Below are 14,133 nucleotides of genomic sequence, written 5' to 3'. Positions count from 1 at the left end.
AAGGAAGAAACGTTTGTCCAAATAATCTTCCAGAAATAAAACTATGACATTGTTTTTCTCTTCCCGTTTGTTCGGAAACAGATAAGAGCTTGGCTCAAGAAGCCAAAACTGTGTGATATATTGCATTTGTCCCCCACGCTGGTTAGTAAGACCATCAGAACCTGGTTTGTGGAGTCGGACCCCAATTTCTCTTGCCCCTGTTCTCAGAAAGGCTATTAGATCATTCTGGCAGCGTGGCCAAATGCAAAGAGCTCTGTACCACAGCTATGAGTCCTAGGCCCAACTCACCTAGCAGCTGGCTGGAAAGGACTCTGGTCAAGACCTTTCTCATCTCCTCATCTCAGTTTCCTGGAGGATGAAAACATAGATTTAGACTATCGAGAAAATTCCTTCTGCTATGATTTGAAAATTCTCATTTAAGGGGAAAGATCCATATTTTGTTTGGGGCTACTCAATCCAAATGGAAAGACAGAATCTCTAATTACACGAGTGCTCCCACTGAACAGGTTTTACTAGGAAACACTGACAGTAGCTTGGCTGCAAAGGAAGTTTCTGTGGTCTATTGGCAATTTCAAATTTTACTTTCAAACTAAATTTAATTTAAATTTTAAAAATTACTTTAAAAAAAGAAAGTACAAAGTAACATTTCATGTAAAAAAATAACATTTCCTTTCATCATCATAATTAAAATAATTTTTGCAAATGAAAAAGAAAATTACTTTTCGAATAGCCTATGAAAAAAATTCTAAAGTCACATGTTGGTTTTTGGGGCAAATCTTTCTAGGCTGATTTTCACTGTCTAGAAAATGGTCTATTATAATTTGGTTTTCCAGGGCACAAGAGCCTAAAAAGTTTTAAAATCTCTTTGATTTCACCACTCACTGAATATATCGGTCACTACCTCTGGATAAGATCCATTATGACATCCGAAGCCAAGTCAGTACTTAAGATGATTCCAAGTCTGCCTTACATGGCCTGATGCCAAAAGGGCGATTTTTTTATTTCTTACATCAAATTAAAAGGAGACAAGCGTGGCAGCCATCAGCTGACCTAACGACTTAAAAGTAACCAAATTAATCTGACTACAAAAATGTTCTTTTTTTTCCCCTCCTGAAACAGAAAACAGCAATAACTGACATTTGCATTAAGCTTTACAGACACTATCTAATTTGATACTCACAACAATCCTGAGAGGTGAAATCTTCATTTTACAGATGGGAAAACTGAGTCTCAGAGAAAGGAAAGTGCTTGCTTGGGATCACAGTATTAAAAAGGGCCAAGGGAAGAATTTCAACTCCTGGTAAAGCCTTCTCTCAGCTATATATGCCATTTCATCGTGCCCAGGATCTTCTTTAGTGATGATCTAATAAAACCACACTTTTTTTTTTCCTGAGGCAATCAGGGCTAAGTGACATGCCCGGGATCACACACACACACACCTAGCTGCCCCTAAAACCACGCTTTTCAAATCTATCCTTTTCAATACAGGTTGAGTCAGGGAATAAGATGAGACAGTGTCTGATCACTGGCATTTCTTCATGGGAATCGTTTTATCTACTTCTTATTTAGCAGCACTTAAAAAATTGTCTTGGGGCAGCTGGGTGGCACACTGGATAGAGCAGCAGCCCTGGAGGACCTGAGTTCAAATTTGGCCTCAGACGCTTAATACTTCCTAGCTGTGGGCAAGTCTCTGAAAAAAAAAAATCTCTTTACCAAACAAACTCCCTAGCTACAAGATATTGATTAGGAAAATCCTGCATGTGTACTGAATAGCCCTCTAGATTGGCGCCCAGATAATCAGAGTGCAAATCCTGATTATCACTTATTAGCCAGGTAGCTCTTCTCTTACTCTTACCTAGTAGGCTCAATTTCCGTATCTGCAGAAAGTCAACCATACCTTATCTGAGCGGCAGTATTTTGGAAATTTCTGCGTTTTGGGAGAACTGGAGGAGGGTGGGAGCTAGGAACTTGCTCTTGGCCTAACTTATCTCCAAGAGAAGTGTGAAATCCATTCAATTAAATTAAAATAAATTAAATGCCATTTATCTCCCCCATCTCAAATGTGGATAACTCAGGTGATACTTTTGGAGCCCGGGATAAACATCCAGATGCTTTCAAGGGAGGATAATCTTTGGCTTGTTATCCAACTCCTTCCCATCCTGGCTATTTAAGTCGGCAGTAAATAGAAGTTGGGAAACTTCTACAGATTACAATAGGTTCAAGAATCCACAGAAATAGGTGAGCTCTTTGGGAGCGAGATGGCGCGTCTGTTCCCAAGGGAAGAGAACGCTCTTACTGAGAATAGAACACTCTTAGAAATTTCTAAGTTTTCACGGGCTCCAAGTCAAGGGACATGTTAGGCTGGCTCCACCTCTGGGTCTGTGGTACCAAGGCTCCCTGAGAGCTGTTCAGAAGCCTGCATCTGACTCTTTCAACTACCTTTCTAAAAGTCCTCCAGCCATCTGCGGAATTTTTTTTTCCTGAGGCAATTGGGATTAAGTGACTTGCCCAGGATCACCCAGTGTTAAGTGACTGAGGTCACATTTGAACTCAGATCCTCCTGACTTCAGGGCTGGCGCTCTATCCACTGCACCACCTAGCAAACCCAAGATCTATCTTTTGTTCGTTTCTCAGACTATATTTGCCTGGATATTTTTCTCTCTCGCTTTTAATGACACCTACGTTTTCTCCCTGTCTGATGACTGCTTCTGAGTCTCCTTTCCGGCATTTTCCTCCATGTGCCACGCTGGCTCACCATGCATGTCCCCAAAAGGTCTTCCTCTTTTCTCTACACTCACTCACTCACCCTTCTCTGACCAGCTCCCACGGGCTCCATTAGCACCTCCGTGTAGATGATTCCCAGATGTAGCTATTGAGCACTACCCTCGTACCCTAGTTGCACATCCCCCGCTGAGTTTTGTACGTCCCGAACCGGATGTCCCGTGGATGCCTGAAACTTAGCGTGTTCAGAGTAAAACTCATTCTCTTCCCCTCCCAAACCTCCCACTTTTTGAATTTCCCAATCGCCATCCTCCTAGACTCCCAAGCTCAGTGTCATCTGTGCCCACCCTCCCCTTTCACCCATCCCACACAGCAGTTCTCCAGCCAAATCTTATTTCGAGCCTCCATAATGTTCCCTTTTCTCCATTCGCAAAACCGCTACCACAGTCCAGACCCTCGTCACCTCTCACCTAGACTACGGCAATAACCACAAAATGATTCTCCCTGCCTTGTCTTTCGGCCGTGGTCCACCGCACACTCAACTGCCAGGTGGCTTCTTTTAACTGGTAAATTTGACCGTGTCACACACTGATTCCCCCATAAAATATCTGCTCCGGTGGCTTCCCATTAGCTCCGGGAATCGAATATAAAATGCTCTTCGAGCCACCCCAAGCCCCTTCCTACATCTTTCCTATTCTTCTCCCCCTCTGTGCACTTCCAAATCAGCCGCACCTTCTATGTGCCGTAGTAAGCATTGAATAAGTGTTTGTTGAGTTGACTGACTTGTCAGAATTAAAAAGGTGCTTAAGAGGAATTGTAAAATCACAAAACTCTTTTGAGAACTTATTTATTAGTTTTGACATTTACTTTTATGAGATTTTGATTGCCGTTTTTCTCCCTTCCTCTCTTTACTCCCCAAGAAGGCAATCTGACATAGCTTATACATATACAATCCCATTAAACATATTCCCATGTTAGTCTTGTTGAGAAAGAAGAATTGGAACAAAAGGGAAAAACCACACGAAAGGGGGAAAAAAGCTAGAATAGTCTGCTTTACTCTGCATTCAGACCCCATAGTTCTTTCTCTGGATGTGGATAGCGGTTCCATCGTGGGTCTTATGGTATTGTCTTAGATCATTGTATTGCTGAGAAGAGCCAAGTAGATCAAAGTTGCTCATCACACAGTCTTGCTGTTACTGTGTACTGGTTCTGCTCACTTGCTCAGCATCAGTTTATGTAAGTCTTGCCAGATTTTTCTGAAACCTGCCTGCTCTTTCTTTCTTTCTTTTTTCCTTTCTTCCTTCCTTCCTTCCTTCTTTCCTTCCTTCCTTCCTTCCTTCCTTCCTTCCTTCCTTCCTTCCTTCCTTCCTCCTTCCTTCCTTCCTTTCTTTCTTCTTTCTTTCTTTTCTTTCTTTCTTTCTTTCTTCTTCTTTCTTCTTTCTTTCTTTCTTTCTTTTTTCTTTCTTTCTTTCTTCTTCCTTCCTTCCTTCCTTCCTTCCTTCCTTCCTTCCTTCCTTCTTTCTTTCTTTCTTTTCTTTCTTTCTTTCTTTCTTTCTTTCTTTCTTTCTTTCTGTCTTTCTGTCTTTCTTTCTGTCTTTTTTCTTTCTTTCTTTCTTTGTTTTTCTTTCTTTTTTCTTCCTTCCTTCCTCCCTCCCTCCCTCCCTTTCTTTTCTTTCTTTCTTTCTTTCTTTCTTTCTTTCTTTCTTTCTTTCTTTCTTTCTTTCTTTCTTTTCTCTCTCTCTCCCCTGAGGCAATTAGGGTTAAGTGATTTCCCCAAGGTCACACACCTAAAAAGTATGTGAGACTACATTTGAACTCAGGTCCTCTTGACTTCAAGGCTGGTGCTCTATCTACTGAGTCACCTAATTGCCCCATTATTTCTTATAGAACAACAGTATTCCAATATATTTATATGCCACAATTTGTTTAACCATTCCCCGATTGATGAGCATCCTCTCAATTTCTAATTCTTTGCCCCCACAAAGAGAACTGCTATAAATATTTTTGTAAATATGGATCATTTTTCATCTTTATGATCTCATTGGGATACAAGCCTAGTAGAGGTATTGCTGGGTCAGAGTATGCAGTTTTCTACCCCTTTGGGCATAGTTCCATATTGTGATCAGTTCACAACTCCACCAACAATGCATTAGTGTTTCAATTTTCCCGCATCCTCTCCAACACTTATCATTTTCCTTTTCTGCCGTATTAGCCAATCTGACAGGTGTTTTAATTTCCATTTCTCTAATCAATAGTGAAAATCACAAAATACTTATAGCAATAGATAATCACGTTCCCTAGCTCCCACTGAAAACCTTAAGGCTTAGAAAGACACCGGCTACAATGGTGAAATCTGAATTTCAAAACTTTACATTGATGTCAAAGTCTAGCTTCAGAAACCAATCTATTTATAGACCGATCAACGCAATCTGTGCAATTAGAGAAAATTATATTCCTGGATCAGTAATAAGGGAACTAATTTTTAAAGCAAGTCAAGAAGTAATAACTTGAAAAAGAACAAACTATTTTTAACTTGAAAGGTTTTCATTAATTTCATTTTTAAATTTCCTGTTACTTCAGTAAAATGTTTTTCTTCATTTAATTAGATTCAATAAGCATTTATTGATCACTTACTGTGTACAGGGTACATACAGTGCTAGTACATGGGGATAAAAAGATAAACCAAACCAGTCTCTGGGGGTGGGGGGATTTGGTCTAACTGCTTCAAAACACAGGACCCCGCCGTCTATTTATTACATTTTACTTGGGGTGGGGGGATTGGCAGAGAGGCAAATACGAAATGGACACAGATAGAGAAATATAAGATAGTACTAACAACTGGGAGGATCAGGAAATGCTTCACGTAAGAAGTCCCAGAAGCTCCTTGAAGGCAGCTAGTAGAGATTGCAAGAGGGAAACCAGGAAAGGATCAATGGGGGGTGGTGGTGGTGGTGGGGGAACAGTTTAGTCAAAGATATATTAACAGGAGATGGTTTGTGTGTTTACATACATACATATATGTATATATACTAAGTGTTTGTTGAGTTGACTTACTTGTCAGAATTAAACAGGTGCTTAAGAAGAATTGTAAAATCACAAAACTCTTTATATATATCTATATATATATATCTATATATCTATATCTATACCAATCTATCAAAGGCCTATAATAGGAAGAAGCTTGAGCAGGTATCCTGCTTCTGGCTGACCATGTTTGTGACCCAGTGCTCAGGGTTCTTCGTGTTTTGAAGATTAGAAGCTTTGGGACACTTCTGGCCAAATCTTTATCCTGTTCCTGCTGAAAAACCTTAGAAGTTTGGTACGAGTGTAGCAAACTATGGGTGGTCCCTGGAGCCTTCCCATACATAGCAGGGAGAGTATAAGTTTCCAAATAGACTCAGTCTCTGGCTGTTTTTCTTCCTTCTTCTCTCCCAGGTGGCACGAGATTTCCCATGGGGCACTAGGAGTCTGAGGAAGGGAGCACTGTTCTGTCCGCTGCAGCACGGGCTCACCCGGGCCTTCTGATCTAACTGACTAAACAGCGTTCTCCAGAGGAACACGCCCAGGCTAGGAGGTGACGTTATGAATTCCCTTAGATGAAGCTGATAAACTCTAAGCAGAGTTTCTTCATCCAAGAAGATGACCCCTGGGGAGAGGATTCTGGGAACTGTCCGGACAGTGACGAAAAGAGATGAAATGTGAATGTGCTTCTTCATCAGTCCCACAACCTGATGTCGGGATGTTTGTGATTCAGTAACTTCCTGGAAGAACATAAGTTAGAAATCAAGTTGCCAGGTCCCATTTAGGTCACTCTGCCAGTTTACACTGAGTCTTTGGGTGTTTCTTTTGTATGTGGGGAATAAAGATCCGATTCATCATCTACTGAGCACATTTTTTTACTACTCCCATTGGAGACACCCTAGACCAGAGCTGGCCTTCAACAATATTTCCCTGATGTGCCTCAGGAAGGGGCTTAAAGAGCCCAGTGATAGAAAAGGATAGCCAAACCCTTTTATTAGTATTCAGGTTCCCCTAGGACCAGACCTAGTCTGAACTCCATACATGGGTCCAGAGCTGAGATGAACTTCTCAATGGAAGAGGAGCAGGGAGAGTGTCCCGGGCCCACTGGGCCCAGCCCTGATTTCTCAGTATTCAATATGCATGTTATAATAAAGATTCCCTTCAAGTACAGGTTGGCCTGGCTGATAGTATACTGAGATCACCTTCCACTGCATAATTTTGTGACTGTGTAATATATTTAGTTAAGAGTAATCCAAATTGAAGCTACTTTTGCAGAAATTTTCATTTACTTTAAAATTCATTGCTCTTCACATTTGTTTTTAACTTTGTTCTGGTGCTTTTTAGTTGACTGTATTTGTGGCCTTAAATTGAACTTTTCTGTAAACTTGGACAGATGGATTTGCAAATATTTCAGTCTAAGTCTGGAATATCAGTTTGACCTCGTGTGTCCAATGAGGGAAACCCCACACTTGGGTATTCACAGTCCATCTGTACCATTCTCTCTTTCATGACAAATCACCTACTGATCCACCCCATGAATGTTCCCGGCTACCCTTCTAGGACAAAGTGCTCATGAGAGTTGACAGCTAGATGTGTCTTTTTTTTTTCCTCACCAGACTATAAGAGTATAAATGAAAGTCAACAGAGTGGTTTTTTAATTCGTTTGCTGATTTGAGCACAAGGCAGTAATTACCCAACTTTGAAATAATCTGATCTGTCTCCTTTGTTTTCCATAAAAAGAAAAACCTATTTTAAAAACTGGCAACTCACAGGTTCACCAAGCAATCCTGTGGCCTCTGGAGCTACACACTGAAATGATTGTGACTACAGGTTTCTTGCCTAAGGAATATCAACATCAGACTATATTTATGGCTTATTGATAGTTACTAAATGTCAAGGCCTGTTCTATTTTACAGGCTACCTTCCATGGCATATCACACAACTGCCAGAATCGTCTTCTCCAAGCATAATTCTGACTGTATCATCCCACTTCTCAAAATCAAAACCCTTCAAATATTAAGTATACTTGAAGGCATAGTTATAAATAGATTTTTCCTTCAAATGATAAGCATCTACCTAAAACCATCAGCAAGCATTATTTGTAATAGGGATAAGCTAGAAGCCTTCCCAGCAAGATGAGGAATAAAACAAGGATGCCCATTATCATCAGTATTATTCAATATTGTATTAGAAACACTAGTAATCTGTACCACAAAGAGATCATAAAGGAGGAAAAGGGACCCACACGTGCAAAAAGGTTTGTTGAAGCCCTCTTTGTAGTGGCTAGAAACTGGAAACTGAGTGGATGCCCATCTGTTGGGGGATGGCCGAATAAGTTATGGGATATGAATGCTATGGAATATTATTGTTCTGTAAGAAATGCCCAGCAGGATGAATACGGAGAGGCCTGGAGAGACTCACAGGAACTGATGCAAACAACATAGCATTTTCACTCTTTTTGTTGCTGTTTGCTTGCATCTTGTTTTCTTTCTCATTTTTCCCATTTTATCTGATTTTTCTTATGCAGCATGAGAAATGTGGAAATATGTACATTGCACACATTTAATATATATTGACTCACTTGCCATCTAAGGGAGGGAGTGGGAGGAAGGGAGGGAAAATTTGGAACACAAGGGAGAAAAAAAGATTGTATAAAAAATAAAAATTTTAAAAAGGGAATAAAGGGAAAAAAGAAATGCTAGCAGTCAAAATATGAGAAGAAAAAGAAATTGAAAGAATAAGAATGGGCAATGAGGTAATAAAACTATATATTTTTTGCAGATGAGATGATGATATACTTGTAAAATCCTACAGATTCAACTAAAAAGTTAGTTGAAACAATAATTTTAGTAGAGTACCAGGATATAAAGTAAATACACAAATTATCAGCATTTCTATATATCACCAACAAAACTCTGCAAGAAAAGGTAGTATGAGATACCCCATTTAAAATAAAAAATAATATATTTGGGAGTATACTTGCCAAGACAAAACCTGGGAGTTACACAGACATAATTCTAAAACACTTTAAAATTGGAGAAACAGTGTTTCTGGGAAGGCAGAGCCGATATAATAAAGTGACAATCCTACCTATATTAATCTATTTATTGAATGCCATCCCAATTGAATTACCAAAACTAATTTTATTGAAGAAAATATAATAACAAAATCCATTTGCAAGGGTCAATAATGACAAAATAATTAATGAAAAATGTAAAAGGAGGAGATTGAGCAGGACCACATCTTCAATTATAAAGGCTATTTTTACTAAATCATAGTAAATATATAAATATTAAATACAGTAAATTTACTATATTATATAAAGGCTATAATTACTAAATCATAAGGTAATAATTATCAAAATTATCTGGTGATGGCTAAGAAAAACAAAGGTGGATCAGTGGAACAGAGTAGACATACATTACACGGTGGTAAATGATTATGGTAACTTTGTGTTGAACAAATATAAAGATTTTCCCAATTGATTGATGATGGACAGAATCAGCTACAGCCAGAGAAGGAACACTGGGAAATGAATATAAACTGCTTGCATTTTGATTTTTCTTCCCGGGTTATTTCTACCTTCTGAATCCAATTCTTCCTGTGCAACAAGAAAACTGTTCAGTTCTGCACACATAGATTGTATCTAGGATGTACTGTGCCATATTTAACATGTATAGGACTGCCTGCCATCTGGGGGAGGGGGTGGAGGGAGAGAGGGAAAAGTCAGAACAGAAGTGAGTGCAAAGGAAAATGTTGTAAAAATTACCCATGCATGTGTACTGTTAATAAAAAGTTATAATAATAAAAAAAACAAATATAAAGATTTAAGTTTTGGGGATAAGAATTCATTTGGTTAAAAAAAAGAGTTGGCAAACCTGGAAAGCAGTCTGGCAGAAATTGAATATAGACCAATGTCTCACATCATTTAACAAGATAAGATCAAAGTGGATCTTTAAGCTAGATATAAAGGGAGATAATATTAGAAAATCAGGAGAGCACGGAACACATTACCTAGTAGACATATGGATAGGAGAACAATGCATGAATAAATAAGAGATAGAGAACATTGTGAGGTTTCAAATGGCTAATTTTGATTACATTAAATTAAAGAGGTTTTGGACAAATAAAACCAGTATAACCAAGATTAGAAGGAAAGCAGAAAAAATGAGAGAAAATTTAATAGTTTCTTGGATAAAAGTCTCATATCTCAAATATATAGAAAACTTGGTCAAATATATTAAAATGTGAGATTCCCCAATGGATAAAAGATCAAAAGATATAAACAGGCAGTTTTTAGATGAAGAAATCAATGCTGTATATAGTCCTATGAAAAAAGGCTAAAGCATTATTGATTAGAGAAATGTCATGTTGAGATAGCATCTCCCATTTCACAACAGATTAACTAAAATGATAGAAAAGGAAAATGACAAATGTTGGAGGGGATGTGGAAAAATCAGAACCCATTCACTAACTGTTAAAACTGTGAACTGATCCAACCATTTTGGAGAGCAAGTTGAAATTATGCCCAGTTAGAAAACGGTATATACACCCTTTGACTCAGCAAAGCCACTTTTTAGGTTTGTTTCCCAAGGTGATCAGGGGAAAAGGAAAAGAAGTCATATGTTCTAAAATACGCGTAGCCTCTTTGTGGAGGCAAAGAACTGGAAACTGAGGGGACGCCCATCAAATAGGGAACACCTCAACGATGGATGGCATACGATTAGAATCGAATGCTATTGTGCTATAAGAAATGATGAAGGGAATGGTTCCAGAAAAAGCTGAACTTAGAAGAACTGATGCACCAGTCCTGAAATCAGGAAACCTGAGTTCAAATCTGGCCTCACACACTTAATACTTCCTAGCTGTGTGATTCTGGGCAAGTGACAACCCCAATTGCTTCAGCAAAAAATAAAATAAAATAAAAAATACAAAAAAGCCTTCTCATGCTAAACTCAATGCCAATATTTATGGAGAATTCAATAATAATTATGAGTATTTTTACTAGTCAATCAACAAAAATCTGCAAAATTAAACAGAACAAAACTCGGAGGGAATATAGGCTGGAAACAAATGACTGGACGATTACAGCCTATTATGTACCAGCGTACTTCTGTGTTAAGCACTTAAAAATATGATCTCATTTGATCCTCACAACCACTCTGGGAGTTGGGGTGTTGTCCCCATTTTACAGATGAGGAAACAGAGGGTGGACTGCAGGCAAGAGACTTGTCCAGGATTACACGGCTATTAAGTGTCTGAGGCCAAATCTGCAGTCAGATGTTCCTGACTCCAGGTCCAACACTCTCACCATAATTCCACAATGTGCAGCACGTCTACTATAGGTTATGGGTGTCAAATGAGTCTGTTTAGAAGTAGATAAAATTTGCAGTGAATTATGACTAGCTCTCTCTAGCCTCTCCTCACAATTCTCCAAGGGAGACTTTTGTTACTATGACAAGGGGAAGCAGGAGATGGGACCAAAGGCTTCCTTTCTCCTCAGATAAATTACACTGGGCTGTAATATTTCTCTACTCCAGCTCAACACCCAAATATTTTTTGTCTATGGGAGATAATTTCCAGGCTCGCGCTGAGCTCTTGATAGCTTCCTCTTAGTGAGGAAAGAGTGCCCCAAGGTATAGATCCAGGGATTCCCAGAGGAAGACCTGAGTCCAAACACAGCCTCAGATACTCTCTATATGACTCTGGGCTAGCTGTCTCAGTTTCCTCAACTGTAAACTAGTGATAATAACAGCACCTACTTCCCAGAGCTGTTGTAAGGATAAGATGAGATAGTATTTATAAAATACTTAGCATTAATAAATGCTTGTTTCCTTCTTTCCCAACAAGTGCCAATTCCAAAATGAACACCCGGACCGAAAAGCAAATTATCCATTTATCCAAGCCCACGGTAAACCGAAATCAGAAAAGGAATACAGAAAGGAACATACCTGACAGCTCCTCGAGTCCCCTTAAATCTAGTGTAGAAAGCTGAGATACAGTGCTGGCCCCTTCCATTTAGGCTTCTTCTCAGTCTTTTTCTCCCTTCAGGGACCTGAGAAGAATCGGAACCTATGTCTCTTTTATGGAGGCTGAAAGCCAGAAGTCCAAGCTCTCTGTTGTCCCAAGCTCTTGTCAACTCCGTTGCTTATAAAAGCACGAAGCAGCTAATAATCAATCTCTATCAAGAAGAAGGCTTTGGGCAAATGTCCTTTAAGCCAAGAAAAAAATAAGAACAGTCCTAAAAAAAGTAGATGAAGCTTGCTTAGACCTGAAATCCCTGCAAAGGATGGGGATAGAACAGGGATGATTCTTAACTTCTCAAGGGTCCAGAGAAAGAGAGTAGTCTGAATCATCAACTTATATGTTCCATTAAAAAACTTTTTAGGAGAGCAGACAAGAGAGGAGAGCACCAAAAGGCAGGGCAGCCTGGCTGTCCCCTACACAGTTCCGCTAATCCAATGATTATCCCAATGTGAGCAATGATGAGAAAACACAGGAGAAATCACAGCCTGTAGTTTCTTTTCTGCCTCTTTTCAGCACAAGATAACAAATTCAAACCATATACAAGTCACCAGGGCAGGCATCGGGGAAGCTTCAGAATGTTGTTAGTTCCTCATTTCATTAAATGAATCATGGAGATTTTACTATTATGGCAGCCATACCACATTTAGATATAATTGAGACTTAATTTAAGGAAATGAATTTTGACCCCACAAATAATTTCACTTTTTGATGTCTCCATCAGGGTTCTTTGTTCATTCCCACTCACTTTTTCGGAACTTATTCAATCATTCCCATCAATGTTAAATATTAAGATTTCTTCCTGGGCTTTGTTATTATAAACAATAATTCTATTTAAAAAGTTTTGAATTTGCAGATCTTTCATTGCTTTGCTTCCTGAGAAAACCTGCAAGGCATCTATATCTCTAGGGATTAAATTGTTGGGTCAATGGGTATGATTTAGATAGGGGGTTGATGGTAAATTTTGATTGTCTACTGTCAGGTATCCATAAAAAAAATCCATAAAGATTGTTCAAATCTCCAACAACCAAGTCTCCCTCTTCCTTTCTCTCTGTCCCCTCCTTTCATAACTTTTAATTTTGTACCTGAAAGTTGTCATATTGTTGGAACCTTTTTAAATATTGCAATTTAACATTTTAATATTTCAAGTGCTTCTTTACAGCATCCAAGTCTCCCTCTGCCTTTCCCTCTGCCCCTTGATTTCATTACTTTTATTTTTGTATCTAAAAGTTGTCATATGGTTGAAATATTTTTTTCAAATGCTTATTTTCAAGTGCATCTTTACAACAACTAAGGCTCCCTCTGCCTTTCCCTCTGCCCCCTCCTTTCATTACTTTTAATTTTGTACCTGAAAGTTGTCATATGGTTGGAACACTTTTTTCAAATGCTTCCTTATAACATCCAAGTCTCCCTCTTCCCTTCAGGCTATCCCCTACTTTCATGACTTTTAATTTTTACCTAAAAGTTGTCCTATGGTTGGAACATTTTTTTCAAATGCTTATTTTCAAATGCTTCCTTATAACAACCAAGTCTCTCTCTTCCTTTCCCTCTGTCTCCCATTTCATTACTTTTAATTTTTTACCGAAAAGTTGTCATATAGTTGGAACATTTTTTCAAATGCTTATTTTCAAGTGCTTCTTTACAACATCCAAGGCTTTCTTTCCCTCTGTCTTTCCCTCTGTCACCTCTTTTCATTACTTTAAATTTTGTCCCTGAAAATTGTCATCTGCAACTCTGAGATACCACTACACACCCGTCAGATTGGCTAGAATGACAGGGAAAGATAATGCAGAATGTTGGAGGGGATGTGGGAAAACAGGGACCCTGATACGTTGTTGATGGGGAATTGTGAACACATCCAGTCATTCTGGAGAGCGATTTGGAACTATGCTCAAAAAGTTATCAAACTGTGCATACTCTTTGATCCAGCAGTGTTTCTACTGGGCTTATATGCCAAAGAGATCTTAAAGGAGGGAAAGGGACCTGTATGTGCCAAAATGTTTGTGGCAGCCCTCTTTGTAGTGACTAGAAGTAAATGGATGGATGCCCATCAATTGGAGAATGGTTGGGTAAATTGTGGTATATGAATGTTATGGAATATTATTGTTCTGTAAGGAATGACCAGCAGGATGAATACAGAGAGGACTGGAGAGACTTACATGAACTGATGCTGAGTGAAATGAGCAGGACCAGGAGATCATTATAGACTTCAACAATGGTACTATATGATGATCAATTCTGATGGATGTGGAACCAGATCAGTTCCAATAGAGCAGGAATGAACAGAACCAACTACACCCAGCAAAAGAACTCTGGGAGATGATTGTGAACCACTACATAGAATTCCCAATCCCTCTATTTTTGTCT

Source organism: Antechinus flavipes, chromosome X, assembly GCF_016432865.1.
Source record: "Antechinus flavipes isolate AdamAnt ecotype Samford, QLD, Australia chromosome X, AdamAnt_v2, whole genome shotgun sequence".
Taxonomy (NCBI): domain Eukaryota; kingdom Metazoa; phylum Chordata; class Mammalia; order Dasyuromorphia; family Dasyuridae; genus Antechinus; species Antechinus flavipes.
The sequence above is the reverse complement of the archived record's forward strand: the minus strand, read 5'-3'. Positions refer to the sequence as shown.